Source organism: Aulostomus chinensis, chromosome 10 (genome assembly GCF_037954235.1).
Source record: "Aulostomus chinensis isolate RoL2024-O1b breed Wild chromosome 10, RoL_Achi_v1.0, whole genome shotgun sequence".
Lineage (NCBI taxonomy): Eukaryota > Metazoa > Chordata > Actinopteri > Syngnathiformes > Aulostomidae > Aulostomus > Aulostomus chinensis.
Genome location: NC_141329.1, coordinates 2413446 through 2429763, shown reverse-complemented (window position 1 = coordinate 2429763; position 16318 = coordinate 2413446). Strand labels below are relative to the sequence as shown.

General features: G+C 45.3%; 1 protein-coding gene across 6 annotated transcripts in view; it reads left to right on the top strand.

Annotated features, from left to right (window-relative positions):
* Nucleotides 1–16318, top strand: part of dscamb (Down syndrome cell adhesion molecule b) — a 114380-nt gene that overhangs the window by 30858 nt on the left and 67204 nt on the right. The gene's annotated exons all lie outside the window — the stretch shown is intronic.

Genomic DNA, 16318 nt, shown 5'->3' with positions numbered 1-16318 from the left:
CATCACCTCACCTGTTTACTATGTGAGTCTGCCATTAGTGGGGCTCGGCAGCCCTGCTCAGCCCCGTCCTCTACCTACCCAGAGGATGTTGATAACTGTCACATCGAATCACAGGGTATCTCCCTCCTACCACTCCCGCCATCCACCTCTGCCACCTCCATTTTGAGTCCAGCAAGGGGCAAAGTGGAACGGTTTACATGGCATCATTGACCTAGTTACCCTTCTTATTTGAATCCAGCAGAACAGCATGATAACGCAAGAACATGGTTGGGGTTTTTTCTTTTTTTACTCTAGATAAATGGGATGCTTATCTCTTTGATTGCTCCATGTTCTGCCTGCGGGCTGATTTTGCTTCATACTGGGGCGTTCAGGGACCTGTAAGTGAGCACTTGATGTCATTTGACTGAGGGCAAAATCTGGGACGATGTTTTGGTGGCATTTTAAATGTGTCTGCTCAAGCATGAAGATGTGTCCTCTGATCCATGCCAGCGACTTATTTACTCGAGGTTACTTGAGTTACTCGCTGCAAGCTGCTGGTTGAAGACACTGCCTAATGTCACAGAGAGCAGGCAAATATTCATCACGCAGATATGATTACAGCGTGTGAATGAAGTGAATCGTGCAGACAGGCGTGACGTTCGCTCACCTCAGATGGAGTCGTCTGGTATCGGCGTTGAGCGGCAGAACATCACACCACGTCTGCGTCTTTGTCAAAAAGGTAGCGAAGACCTTGCGTGGCGTTGGATTTCTGGACATTTTGATTGTGAATGTGTGTTGAAACGCCGCTCGTTGTTTTCAGTCCACTCCTCTTGTGCTTACAATGTTTTTAAGAATCTTTACAGCCGGCCTGACAACCTATAGGATATGCAGTGAAGTTTTGATGGATTGTATTGTATGCGTGACGTTCCTTGGGGTTCTTTCGCAAGAACGATATCGAATTGCTCGTGTTTACTCCAATAAGTATAGTAGCAGGCGAGCGCTGTCAGAAGCATGAGCACACGGTCAAAATCACTGCTGCTCTCTGATAAATATTTGATGGTAGATTCTGATGCATGAGCAGATTCACCTCACACTGTTACCGAGAGGGTCTGTTTACTCGACGAGTGAGGGGATAGAAGGGCGTGTGCGTGTGTGTGTGTGTGTGTGTGTGAGAGAGAGAGAGAGAGAGAGAGAGCAAGAAGCACAACCATAAAGACACCACCTTGGCTTGACAATGGCATCAGGGTACAGTTTGACCCAGCCTAGCTTTCCGTCTTTCTCCAATTCTTCTTTTCTTTTCTGTGTTTTTTTTTTTCTTCATGAAAGACGACTTGAGTCTCAGTGGACATTGAATAAAGCTATCCCACAGCCTCACTGAATTATTAATCTCAGGTTTTTGTTGGGAACGGTAACATCAAGTGCACTTCTCTGGCACTGTGCATCGGAAAGTGAGGGAGAGCATCCGACGCTATCCTACTAGACACATAAAATAACCAAGATGAGCTCACGGTGAGAAATGTGGGCTGTCACCAGACTTTTATTTTTTAATTTTTTAGCTGATTTGGATGATTTAAGTCTAAATATCTGGCTCGCGCTTGTTACACAGTCCAGTTTGTGTACTCTTTAGGATCAGTAACAGGGATGCAGACGGGCTTGAAGCACGGCTGCTGAAATCTTTGAATATCCACTGATTCACATTAGGGTCAAAAATAGATGCATAATTACAGACCAGGGCCTGTCCTAATTAATCAGCTGTGATTGAAAAGTTAATTACAATATGAATTACCTCTCAGAATGAAGGACTGCTCAGTAGTCATTTGAAGCGGCCTGTTTTCAATGTGAATGAGCAGGACGTGCGCTCGCTAGGTCCTAATGTTGCCACTAACATACCATTAACCCGTCATGAATTTTAAAATGGATCTGGCTGTACAAGCTTTCAAACGCCGGGCTCCAGTCGTGTCCTCGCCGCTTTTGATAAACAATTGACAGAGCTAATAGAGAGATGAAAGGGGGGTGTGTGTGTGTGTGTGGGGGGGGGGGGGATGAGTTGTTGCTGCCAGGATTTATCAGGTGGATCCTTATTTTAATACGTGTGTGTTGCCCCATCAGTGCTCACATGCTGATGTTTGTGTGTCTCTTGCATGCTTCTGTGTTCAAGTGGCCGAGCTTTTGAAAAGGGACGGCGTGTGTTTTCGTGTTTTTCATCAAAACTCCCTTTTGTTTCTCATCCCTCGTGTTACGAGCCGGCGTAATGAACTTGGCGGCCTTGCTTGCAGAAAAGAGCTTCAACAAAGCCAGCGCTTGCATATTGAACGAGCTGCAAATAAACATGTTCTCATCAAGACCTTGCACACTTCTTCAGGATTCACGCCTCGTTCATATGTTCAGCAATTATACCCCCTATGATAATTTAGCTGTTTTCTGTCCTGCATTCGCTGGGAGCCAGCAGCTCAGATCCTCCCGATTATCCTGATATTCTGTTGATGTAGATCTACTCTTTCTCGACCCGTGTCAGCGTCATCGGCATCTGTTTGCCCCTCGCGCCGTACATTTTGAGCATTTTCTTCGACTTTGTAGAATAAATCCGCTTCATGTTTTTGTGTGTGATCCTGCTGACAAACACGATCAGTCAAACAGCTCTGAGAACTCCCAGGACAGTCGTGGCATCTGGACGTTTGACTCGGTCATCAGGCTGATGAATAATAACAATAGTAATGATGATGATAACAATCGGAGCTACTTTGGCAGTTTATCAAACCAAAGAGACCAAAGGCTTCAGTGAGGAAATGATGGGTGTGAGTTCATGTTGGGGGTCCAGTTTATTATTAAAGGCAAAGGGGAGCGACGTGGTAAAACCAGTGGAGAACGTACTTCTCCAGAGGTTGGAGACTCAGGCAACGTTCACGCTTTATCAAGGCAACCGGTAGGATAAACCGCATAATTATCCATCCTCAGATATTTTGCCTTTTACATCATGGCAGCTTTTTTTTGTTTTGTTTTTTGAGGGCTGTCAAAGAGCAGGACTGAGTTGTGTCAACGCCAGATTTCATGATATTTAAATAAAGCAGTATTGCAGTAGGACATGCTGTTTTTCCAGAAGTCAAACAACTTACTGTACTTTGGCCGTTTCGCTCCTTCACTCGTCGGCCCGATGTGGCAGATCTCTGTTTTGTAATGTAAAATTTGGCACTAATAAGAGAATCTGATGCAGACTTTGTTAATGCTGCAGTCAGGAAGATCATTAAGAGCCTCCTCTTCACTCCCTCTCCATCCTCCACTCCTCTCCTCCGGCAGCCTTCACCATTGGCCTTCCCTCCTCTCCTTTGCATCTCATTGCATAACCTGCTTGGCACAGCGCCCCAATCAATTTCCTCCTGCATGGTAAATGTTTTTTTTCTTTTCTTTTCTTTTTTTATTTGCTCTATGCAAATAAGTCCATCCAATACTCAGGGCATCAGTAAAATAAAAAAATCTGGAGTTATAATTTTCAGTCATATTCATGTCAGCTGCTTCCCAACTGTGTGTTTAGCATTTAAGCGATGAAAGTGCCTCTGCACTCCTGTATTCTGCTCACTCCTCTCTCATGGGTTCTTGTGAGTGCTTATAGCAGCTAATTAAACAGTTTGCTTGCTAATAGAATCACAGTCTGAACCAAGCCACCAGCTTAGTCGCAGGAATGTTAAGGATATCTTCAGAGAGGCTACAGTAGGTGTCTGGTTTTACAGGATCCCTGCTCCAGAGGAATTTATCATGCCACTGATGTGCCACCGCCTCCATTTTTCACAGAGATTGACAGTGAGGGCATCGAGAGGCAGGCGGAGACGGGGCTGTAAATTCAACACGCCCAAAGTCAGGCCAACCTTGAAAGGAGGGCACACTGATAGAAATGAGCTTGCAAAGAAATGTAGAGGAGGAGAGGGCAGATTAGAAGAAAGGGAGCGAGAGGAGAGTTGGGGAAACAAGAGAATAAGAAGGAGGAGATTTGAAAGGTAGAGAGGAGGCGAGTGGGCGAGGCTTTTTCCTTTGGTAAACAAGGGACTGCGTCACATTGGCCACATGATGTCTTTCTTCCTCTGTTCCTCTCCCTTCTTACTTTCCTCCCTCACTCACTGTTGGCCCTCTCCCTCCATACCTCATTCTTATTCTCCATCTCTCTCTCCAGATTTGTGCCTCCTCTCCTCCACCACCACCACCACCTCCTCCTCCTCACACAAACATGGCTTGTTGAGCTTTCTGTTAGGGGGCTCGAAAATGGGTCATGGCTCAAGCAGGGGTGTGTGATCCCTGCGTGTAACCACACAGCAATCAAGAGGAAGATGGAGGTATTACTGTGCAGTCTGCCTGCATGTAAATACACTGCGTATGTGAGGACGTATGTAGGTGCGTGGAAGTGTGTTTGCGCCCGCTGCTCCACCCATCCTGCAGTGAAACCCCATGAAAACAACACAGCCACATCATTTTGCTAAACCCTCCTCCCCCACAGATCAGCAGTTAGTGAAATGCTGACCCTTGTCTTTCACTGCACCCCTTTTTCCCCCGTCCACTCGCAGGCAGCTGCCTGCAAGCTCACAGGCTACTCATTGTTTGTACTCTGTGTGTGTTTGTGTGTGTGTGCGCGTGTGTGTGAGGAGGTGCTGTAATTCTGTGTGAGTTTACACGTATGCGGTCATTTACACGTGGATAGTGGAAACGTCTGTCGCTGATAAAGAGGAAAGATTTTCAGGTTTGGTGGAGGTGGAGCGTTCTCCTGAAAGAAATTTGAAAAGGCGAAGAAGAAAAAAATCAATAGTTGTGTGCATTAATTACGCTGCTGCCACAGAGAATTATGGGAACATGAGCTGAAGGATGCATCTCGTGCATTTGCAACATATGAGTGCTGTGTGAAGGGGAGTTTGGGGAATTGGCAGAGGACCAGACAAGACCCTTTTAGTGAGCAGTGAGGTTAGAGCAGAGATGCGGGTTGTTGTCTTTAGATAGTGTGTGTGTTCAGTGTGGCTTTGCTGTTGCCTTTTTTTTTTTTTTTTTTTAAAGAAGAAGAATAAACCCAATATTTTAAAGCCTTAAGGATTGAATACAGCTTTGATGTAACTGAGACTGCCTTTTTTTGTTTTAAAGTGTTGATAAGAAGACAGGGTTTGGATCATAATTCTAGCCTCTTCTTTTTACATTTTTATTTGATTACATATCTTGAGGATTGCCATTTGCACAGAAAGAATCCCAGTTTCTCTCTGACTTTCTGTTTGATGTGTTTGAAGTCTGTGGTGGAGGTTTGAGAATGTGATACATATTTGATAAGGATCGATAGACGGGTTACTGACGCAGAGATGGAGGGAAATCGATCCCGGCTTCCCAAAAGCATCTTAAACCTAAGGTCATCTTTGGAGCGTCCTTCTGTCTCCGTGGAGTTGGAATTTATGCCAAAACATAATGAAAACGTTAATTTTTCCTTGCCTTCACGCTCTCCTCTTTTAATGTATCGCTGCAGAAATTCAGCGTCGCAGAAACACCCCGGAAGAAGAGACGTTCTCAGCTCTCAAATTAGTTGTATGCTTCATCTACGGTGGATGTTTTAGATGAAGCCATCCAGCGAAGTCCTAATTAGTATGCTCATAAAACAATAAAGCAGTTTGTTTAGTGACGGGAGACTGAACAACAGACAACGCTCTGGCACGGCGGCTGTGATTCCCAGCTGATACTCCATACGGACAGACAAAATCAACAACTGTTGAAGCGGGCACTCTTCCATCAGTGTTTACTAATAAACACCAGCAATATGGCAGCCATTAGGCTGTTTAGGCAGGGGATGATTAGGGTGGTGATGGCTGGGCGCTTTGGGAGACTGAGCATGCTCTCATCTTTAATAGGCAATTTGGCTTTCAGTGATGGGGATACCCCTTTGTTGTTCGACTTGGATTGAAGACAGAATCTTAAATAAGCAGTGAATGGGTGGAGAGTTCTGACTGTTTACTGCAGGAATCTAGTTTACTGTAACAGCCTAAATTGATTACATTTGCAGTGTGTGTGTGTGTGTGTGTGTGTTTGCCGTGCATGACCCATGTCCGTGGAAGCAATTCAGAACATTTCAGCTTTAATGCTGACCACCTTTGATGGAAACAGCGTTACACAGAAAGGCCTCGATCATTTCGATACTCCCACCGTAATAAGTAGTTAATAAAATGTGGAAGTCAGAAATATGGATGTGTAGTTGAGGGAAGCTTGGTTAGCTCTCAGTTAGTGGAACGGGTCCATCCTGCCTGAGCTTATGGATTATTGCAGAGCAACACTGTTGAAAATGGACTGGAGGCGGGCCAGAATTAGCCTGGCGTTAGGCCAAGGCACAGATTAGTAATAAACATGGTGTGAGCTAATTACAGCCGGAACAAGCAATTAATTTCTGTTCATAAACTCTCCTGGATGTGGGCTTTTGGATGACTATGGCTGTGTAGGCACAATCTCCCTTTATTTGCTGCGTGTTCATCTGTGTGTCAGTGACAGGTGGCAGGAACCTTCACATATGTTCCCAGCTGAAGCTCTGGGGGAAGTGGAGACAAACTGGTGCGCTCAATCACATCCCATAATGCAAGTGTCTGATCCCATCTTAGAAGTGACTGGTTTAAAAAAAAAAAAAAAAAAAGGCACTTAATAACTCAAATCACTCCGCTGACCTAATAGGGATTTCTCACTCCGTTTTTTTTCTCCCTTCCTCGTCTTCAATCTAATCAAGGATTAATACACGGTCTTATTCTGCTCCCAGGGTGGTAAATCTGTAAAAATACAGTAAATCACATTGAGCCTCTTTAAACTTTCACACAAAGCCTGGTTGTCTGCGACGCCACGCGGGGCATCAGCAACACTGATTAGACGTTCTGCAGCACCTGCTGGACACCAATCAGAGGGAGTGATGTCATGGCGAGTTTGGATCTCAGAAGTTGTGGCGAGGAACTGAAATGCAACTTTGCACAACGCAACTTAGACATTTTTTTTTTAATGTGCGAAACGTTAATGATGATAGGTGATAGGATCCACAGCTGTGGCGTATTATATTTACACACGGCCAAGTTTGGCTACTGGCTACTTCCAGTTAGCTCACAGCTAATTTGAGCGTGGATGCACAACCGTGCTGCTGCTGCTGCTGCAGGCGTTATCTGACGCTTAAACAGTAAAGTTACAGCTGAGTCACCTTTGACGAGGTGGCTGGAGACAAGTCCAACAACTGTGGCTGGGACTGAGTGAAGAGTTCTTTTATTTTTGTGCAGAGTTTTCACTAAAATCATCCTCATGTCTGGATTGAAATCCAAAACGATTAGCAATATGCATTTTTGATAAAGGTCTGCTGTATTTCATGAGAAATTAATGAAAATGTCCAAAAATGTCTTCACCGCTTAATATTAAAGAAAGATCTGGATGACTTTCAAAATTTAATAGGTTCGTCTTTGGGCCAAGATACATGCCTGTTAAAATGTTCATGAAAATTCATGCAGAACTGGTAATCCTGCTAACCGGCTGTCAAGTCAAAGTGTTCTAATGTCACCGCTAAATTAAGTTTCCCTCTGTGATGAAACTCTTGCTGTCAGTCGGCCAAACACGAGGCGGCGGCGTCAATGGAAGAGGAGAGGTGAGGAAACCCACGGTGATCGATAACGGCACAAACGAGCTGTGCAGGGTGACAGGCGGCAGCTGAACCCGTCTCATAGCCGCTCATCATGGTCACATGTAAAAAACAAACAAATATTTTGAATAAGTGTTTCTCCACTTGGCTCCAAGTGTGATTTCGACATATCGCTCTCTGATTGGCTCCCCCAGTAGCAAGTGACCAGCTGACTTCACTGCAAGGTCACCCTCCATCTTTGACTTGATGTACGAGGCATCAAGCGTCATTATTTTTCCTCAAGGCTCGTTTTCTCTCCTCTTGTCTCTACTTTGGCATGAGCCTTGAGAACTTGCTCACGCGCACACACACACACACACACACACACACACACACACACACACACACACACACACACACTCACTGGGTACACTTGCAGCCTGTCTTTGACCTCACCTTGCCATTGTACGGTGAGCAACTGAGATCCAAACAACACCCAAAGTCCCTGCAGGCTGCTGCTCAGTGGCAGCGGTGAAAACAAGAAGGCTGGATGTGTGATAAGCAGACGTGTTTATTGCAGTGTCTGTTCGGTGATCGGAGTGTGTGTGTGTGTGTGTGTGTGTGTGTGTGTGTGTGTGTGTGTGTGTGTGTGTGTGTATGAACCTGGTTCCTTTAGTCCTCATGGGGACCAAAGAGGGGTCACAACGTAATTTCTGAGTTCCTGGTTGAAGTTGAGGGTTAGACTGTCCACATGACTGGAAGTCCATGCCATGTCCTTAAAGGGATAGTGGTGTGTGTGTGTGTGTGTGTGTGTGTGTGTGTGTGTGTGTGTGTGTGTGTGTGTGTGTGTGTGTGTGTGTGTGTGCGTACGTGCGGGCAGCCTGAATACTGAATATGTCAACATTTTGTTATTACAATGGAAACATAATTAGAAAATATGCCCCCGTCTCGTCTGCCATTGTTCTGGAGTGTGACGGGATGCAGGAATGGTGCGCATCCCTGGGAGCCGCGCGTGTGTCCTGTCATTCGTGGCCGTGACGTCACAAGGTGACAACCACGAGCAGAATGGCCTTTTGACGGACGCAGCCTGCAATCTTCACATCAGCGTAGGAGTGTAGCCAGCCAATCAGAGTCGAGCGCCCATTGCTGCACACGCTTATCACCTGCACACAGCTGCTGTTGCCCCTCTGAGGGAGCGAGTGAAGAGGATGGAGAGAAAGGAAGGAAAGAGCAAGAACAAATGGTGCGCCGGAGACGGAAGGAGATTTGTGTTGTGTCCTCGCACATTCGTGCCTTTCTTTCATTCGGTCTCAGGGGTTTGCCTTTGAAGATGTGTTTATTTTATTTTATTCATTTGTTTCTTGTGGATATTCCACGTTTGGGGAGAATTAGCAGAAACATCCATTGTGATTAGCACGGCATCGGCCTCGCAACAGTTAAAATGTGATTCAGAGTGGAGACATGCTTTGTAGCCCTTGTGAAATGAGAAGAGAGCGAGAGGGAGAGATAAGCTCAATCTGAATTGATTTTCCTGTTACTTTCTGCTGTACTTGAGTTTCCATAGCAACGTGGTCAGGTTCCCTCAGCCTCCTAGGGCAAGTGTAATTGTTGTGTGTTTCTCCCAGCCAAACTCTCCATTTGTCTCTCATTCTCTCCTTTTCTTCCCCTGTCTGTTTTCTCTCTACAATGGAAAATGGAATGGATGAGGTCCTTCCTTGAATAATTTCACCGAGCAGACACATTCACAGGTTCAAAAATCCGTCGTCGTAGTACGACAGTTGAAGACGGTGAGAAGTAGCAACTGGAAACTACAATGTTTTCAGGAGTATTTTGATCGGAATTTTGTGCGTTGCTGTAGAAGGACTCAAAACAGCTGATTGACTAAATTGTAAATTTGGTGTCATGATTGCGTTTGGTCTGAGGAGGGCGCAGGTTTGAGTGTGGCGATCTCTCTGTCTTGGGCTCGTCGCTTTACTGCACTATTGCGCTTGTTAAATGAAATGCCACCGTCGTCCCGGCTGATTATTATGACCAAGTAAGATCTGCTGAATCACATGAAACTGCTACGTCTGCACCAAATGTACAGTGGGATGAGGGAGAACTCTGTCTGTGAAACGTTCTGTGCCTTAACAGCCGTCCCTCATGATCACTTTTATCAGATGAAGGAAATTACATTTTATTTTTAATAAAGCTGCACTGGAGAAGTTTGGAGATAATCCCTGCAAACCGCTGCGTTTGCAGGGATGTGATCAAAATTGTAACATTTGTGCGGAAGATCGGATTTTTAAATGTCTTTTTTTTGTTGTGGCTTAAAATGAGACGGGAAGAGAGAGAGAGAGAGAGATGGGCGAGCTTGCTGCGCTTATAAAGATGTCGGTCAGACATTTTTTTTCTTTGCAGTCTAACGTCGATATAATTAGATATTAAAAGCTCTATTCCTGCCTTCCACGATGCACCTTGTGTGCATAACCAGGCGTTCACAGCTGTTTGCAGCCTAATAGCTCAGCGAGGCCTTGCCTGCTCAGCAAGAAGGGGGGGGAATGCATCTCGGCTCTGAGATTAGGATTGCTGATCTAGAAACATTTACATTATGGCTCTCGGGTCATTACCGGAGAAAAATGGTCGGAGGGATCCAGGTGAGAAAAGCACAACGAGCCTGGTGTTTGAGAAGCAAATATGGGCAGAAAAGTGAGCTGAATGTGCTGGTTATAACGAGGCAGTGCCGTGGAACCGGGCAGCGGCTCGTGAACGTATTCCGTGCCGTATGTGCTCGCCTTGGACCCGTCCCAGTCTGCTGCATGTTTTCTCGCTCTCGATCAATGCTAATTAATATGCATCTCCCTCAGGGACGGTGAGGAGGCCACACAGAGCATCAGAAATCACAACGTCTGGCATTGAGCTGGACCGAATATGGGAGATGAACCTTCACAGATATTTGCATGCAGGACGTTGCAGGAGCCTCACCTCCACTGCTTCTGCCCCTGAGAGCCGGCAAACTAAAGCTCATTCATGGCCGATCAGTACTTCTCCAGCGCATGATAATGAGTCTGAGGTGGCGGCAACACCTCGCCTCATCGCTGGTGCGAGTCAAGCCCAGATGAAGCTGTTTGAGTGGCCATCTTCTGGCAAACCCTGCAACAGCTGGATGCAACGGCAAGGAAGCAGAGTCGTGCTCACGTCTGCATCCGGCTGAATGATCCAGATGAGTGAACCTTTACGCTGAGTTCTGGTACGTGTGAGACCTGCTGCTTCTCTGCTTGTTTGGTGCACTTGCCCGTGTTAGCTCTCTTTCTGCTACTTCCTCTTCATCTCCCCCTGAAACGCACTGTTAAAACAAGTAACGAAAAAAAAAAGGAGGAAAAAAAAGGAATTGGGAGACATGTTTTTGTGCATGCCTGGCGGACAGATAGGCGCTGCATAACTAGCAGTTTCCTCTGAAGTAGAGAGAAATCTATTTGCTTGTAGAAGCTGCTTGCATAATCCTTTAGTTACACTTGCCAGCTGTGAGCAAAGATACGGCGCTGTGGGATTTGGCATGAATATCATCGGGAGGACAAAGAAATGAAACTGATAAGTGTTTGTGCACAGGGTCCTTTGCATAATCCAGGATAACCCATAATCTGAGTTCTTTAAAATCATGGCCAAATAGATGTGGTGAGAAGCCATTAATGAAAACGCACTGTTTGGAAGATTTCACTCACCCAAAAATAACTTGGAGTCATGGAAGATCAGATTTTTGTTGCTTTGCTTGATGGTTTTCGCTCTGAGATTTCAGTTTAGTGATATTTTACTGCTGAATGACTGATGGTGAATTAAATCTTTGGGGGAAAAATGTGCAATTTATTGTGATATTACTAGAAAAACGTACTACATTCCCATGGTTGTGCTTTACATATTGCATTCCCGTTTGCACAGTACATTTTGGTCTTGTTTCTGTTTAGACACGTATGGAGGGATTTTATATTCTCTCTCTCTCTCTCTCTCTCACTGTCTCTCTCTCTTTCTCTCTGTGCACGGTAACAAAGAAACAACACGTCATTCAACAGCTTTCAATACATCTGTCCTGTCTCTCTCCTCCTTCACGGTGTGTCAGTACTTCAGTCAGGGATGTTATAGCTAATAAACAGTTGCTGACAGCTAGCAAGAAACCAGCAGCGTGCTACATTCTACATGTTCGTACGATCGGAAAAACATTCATCCAAGAGGCTTGTAAGATGTTCATTAAAACGTATTTCATTTTTCTACATATTCTCTCCTTACTGCCACAGTTTCAACATTTAGATTTATTTTACATCCCAGTACAATATTAAACATATCTGGAAGCACAGATGAATAAATTCATTTATTTTCATTTTTCGGGCATTTATGCCATTATTGGGCCGTCTCAGTGGAGGGAGGCAGGAAGTGTGTGAGGAGAGAGTCAGGAGAGAACATTCAGCAAAGGGCTGCAGGCCAAAACTTGTAATTGCTTATCCTGAAGATCTGCAGCAAAATGCAGCCGAAGACAAAGTGTTTAAGCTGTAATTAAACCCAAACTAGGTTAAACAGATATTATTCCCACAAACAAACGAAGGTAAGACAATCAAGCTGCTTTCGTGTATCACTGCAACACCTTTTGACTTCCTCCTCCGGCCCCATTTTCTCCCACTGATGGAGTGATTTTATAAAAACGGCTTCGTGTGAAAGAGGCAACTGCCTTCAGCAGCCGGGTGCTGGAGTTTTTAATATCTTCCATCTACAGACTTGGCTCAAAGCAAATGGAACACTTGTAGCACGTTCCATCGTTGGTGAAACGCAACAGTGTGATGCGACCATGTGGCGTCAGTTTTTTCCGGTCAAAAATGGAGGTCGATCACATGAAGGATACCCTCCTTTCTTTAAGATAAGAAAACCATCAAAGAAGACCAGACTTGTCCATTAAGTCAAAACAAGTCTGCTCAGTTCCGCGTTTGTTACTCCAGCCGTTTCTCCATTTCGGTGAAATGTGCCTCAAATATTGATGTTTATTTTGGAAGTTGATCCAAGCCGATGGCCGCCGTCTTCTTGATGTTTGCAACCTGGCTGCCATGATTGTCTTCGGCTTGTGTTTACAGCATGTCTCTCATGCCCCAGTAACATTAACATTTCATTATTCAGAAGAAACAATAGAAATGTATTAGACAAAAAAAAAAGGGGAAGCATACAGAAGAGCTAAAATATTGATGCGATTGTGAGGCAAATGGCTCAAAATCTGAGCGAGGGGGTGAAAATGGGAGCTACGAGGAGGGAGAGCAAGGCGAAGAGGGGAAGACATCTCTTGTAAAGCTGGGCTCTGAGGAGCTTGGGCGCATAATCAATGAAGTGAAGAGTGTGTTGCATCTGAGGCGTCCAGACGGCTTCACGGAGGCCGATCCTATTTTTACAGGGAAGACAGGTCTTGTTGCTACGCTCTTTCAGATGTTCTCCTGCAGGTCGGAGAAGATGGCGAGCATCCACTCAGAGGTCATGTCACACCTCCGAAATGGACAGAAGAGACTAAAGAGTGGTTGGAGAGAGGGAAGCTGTTTCTCCAAGGTGACAGATTCAATTGATTATTGATGATTTGATCCATTATCCGCTTAAAGGGACGTGTTGACACCAGCAGAAATAGACTCTCCGCTTATTCTTTTCTTTTAAGGCGGAGGTGTGAATGCACTGAGACGCTATGCTGTCTTGCAGAGAAGAGGTGCACGTGAGGGATGTTAAGTATTAATCTTGTATTTCATCTTTTACAGTTTAGGTTATTCTACAATGTAGAATTCCAATGTCATCTCCAAGCAGTTTTGTCTCTGTAAGTCAGAGATAAACTGGCAGATACATTAACGTAAACAAATTACTGTACAGACAGGATTATCGTTCCCAAGCAAATCAATCAGATTGTCTCAGGGCCTTGTTTTTTTCCTGTGGCCTCGTCCAGATGTTGTCAATTAGACATCAGATTAGGACGAGTGGTGTCGGATTAGCCACTCCAGAGCCAGAATCATCCTGGGTTAGATTATAGTATGTGGACATCTGGATCGCTGCGATGGCTCTGCTCAAGCAAAATAACATTAAGTCAGTGTTAGACAGCTAGACAATACACAGACTGTAATCAGCAGCCAGGCAGTGGGAGGATGACAGCACGAGGACAGAGACGGATGAGGAATTCTTTGGTTTTACAGCCTCCCAATTACACCGTAGCAAGAAGACTGTCCAACACAAGCAGCAGCGCTCCGAACTGTCCGTATACACCCAAAATAATAAGACAAAACAGAAGCAGGGAGTGTGTGTGTGTGTGTGTGTGTGTGTGTGTGTGTGTGTGTGTGTGTGTGTGTGTGTGTGTGTGTGTGTGTGTGTGTGTGTGTGTGTGTGTGTGTGTTTACCCGGGTGTTTAAAGAAGGTGATCAGGCCTCCAGTGCAGATGCTGTGTCTGCTAATAATAATGGTTATTTTCTCCTCCTCCCGCTCTCATTCTTTGCTCAGCGTTTGTGCCCAGGCCTCCTGGCAGATAGATGTGCAGAGATTACACCTTCTAATTGGTGCCAGTGGCTGCAGGCCGCTGTGGTTCAATGTGGTTTAGTGCTGTGTGGACTGTTTTCATGTCGAGTGGATTCAACACTGATCATGAGACTAGAATGGCGTAGTGAAGCGTGGCAAAGCGTGTAATGTACATATGGCTGAGTAAACTAAGCAGAAAATTTTCATCAGATGGTGATAAACAACAAGGATGATTAACAAATAAATAAAAACCACAGAAGAAGAAGAAAAAAAAAGAGAGATGTCACAATTACCAAATATCCCCAGCCATTTCCTGGGAATTGAGATTTCCTCACTCAGTGACAAAGTATGAGGTTTGTATTGAAAGCAATACTTCACCAAAAAGTATATTTTACCCTTAAAAAGGTCTATAATTAATCTCTGGATGTCACAGATGTGTTTCACAGCTGTGTCACTTCCATGCTACGTATATTTAGCTCAGAGCTAAAGGCACCCAATTGCCACCCACCACAAAAAGCAACAGTGTCCAAAAATCACTCACAAACTCAAGTGCTTCACCTGGTTTGATCCCTGGCTTCTCTATCCAGCTTCACGCTACCATGAGCTGAAAACAAACTGGAACCCTCTTGGTTCTGTGCTCATTCGCCATCGCGTCCAGCGTAACCAGCAGGGCCATCTTGCTCAGATCAGAAGGCTGGACAGTGCTGGTGTCTGTGGTCAAGCTCGCCATTAGCTTCAAGCTACGAATACATGCCTGGCTCTTTCTGCATCCTGGAGTATCGAAGAAGTGGTGCGAGAGGGAGGACAAGCACCTTCGTGAGCTGAGGACACCAATTTGCGAGCACTTGAAAGGCAGAACACACCTTTTGGGGGAAGAATCGATTCAAGCTTCTTCAGATAAAAACGTTTCAAACCAAAAAAAACCACCAGAGTTTTGACGAGTGATGACTTTGTTAATCTGTGACATGATTGGAGGTGACAGAGGGATGTGGTCTCTGGATGATGATGATGACGCAGGAGGCCTGGTGCTGGGAAGGTCCCTGTGTGTGTGTGTGTGTGTGTGTGTGTGTGTGTGTGTGTCTCTCTCTCTCTCTCTCTCTGTCTCTCTCTGTCTCTGTCTCTCTCTTTTTTTCTTTCTTTCTGTCTGTCTCTGTCTCTATCTGTCTGTCTCTGTCTTTCTGTCTGTCTGTCTCTCTGTCTCTCTCTCTGTCTCTCATATCACTGGCTTCTCTATCTTGCCGACAAGCAGTCGAGAGCACAACAAAAGGACCTGAAAATGAAATATGACGTGTCATATTTTTGTATTTGCTGCACATTTCACAAAGGGTCGAGTGATGCCCGTCTGCAGCAAAATGACGCCTCACACACACACACACACACACACACACACACACACACACACACACACACACACACACACACAGGATGTCAGTGTGCATACAGTACGTGCATGACTTCTCTCTCTGAAAGTGCATCTATGTGAGTGTGTGATTCTACTTGCATTTGTCACCATTTTTCCTGGGGTGTGTGTATGTGTCATGTCTGATTAAAGTTAACCCCTATGGGGGCTGCTGGTACACCCCTCCTCTGTGTCCCCCATCCCCCATTTATTTCTCCTTCCCCTCTCCCTCCACTCCTCCACCCTTCAATCACTCCATTCCTTTTCTCCTTCCTCCTGGCACTCTGACAGAACAGGAGAATGCTCCCTCAAGGTCCCACCCTCCCTTTCTCGCTCCCGAGGGTGGCGTTTCCTTGGAAACAGTGTCAGAGTTGACTGGGTGGGTGCAGATAGATGGCTGCCCTTTATCGGACGAAACCACTGGTCCTATTAAAGCAACCAGACTGGACCTGTGTGAACACTTGCACCCCTCTGTTCTCACCTCAAATGGATCGTTCCACCTGACGTGTGATATTAGTTCGACCCAGGCTGAGGGTGTGTTCTGTTTCTACTTTGAATGTCTGTGTTTATTATTGCCTATTATGTGCAGTTTGTGTGTGTGTGTGTGCGCGCGCGTGTGTGTATGTGTGTGTGGCTGATCAGCAATACCTCTCACTGAATTGAACACATTTGGGGAAAATACTGTGTAAGTTTCTTCTTTCCTCTGTGTCCTTGGGGGAGAAACAAAATGGAGACTGGGCTTTTCACTGCTTTGTCTCCCTCCTCTCAGACTGATAGAGCAATGAAAACCAGATCCCTCCAGTGAGCTGCAGTGAGACTGAATTTGATCTGTCATTCTCACAACCATATTACACCCG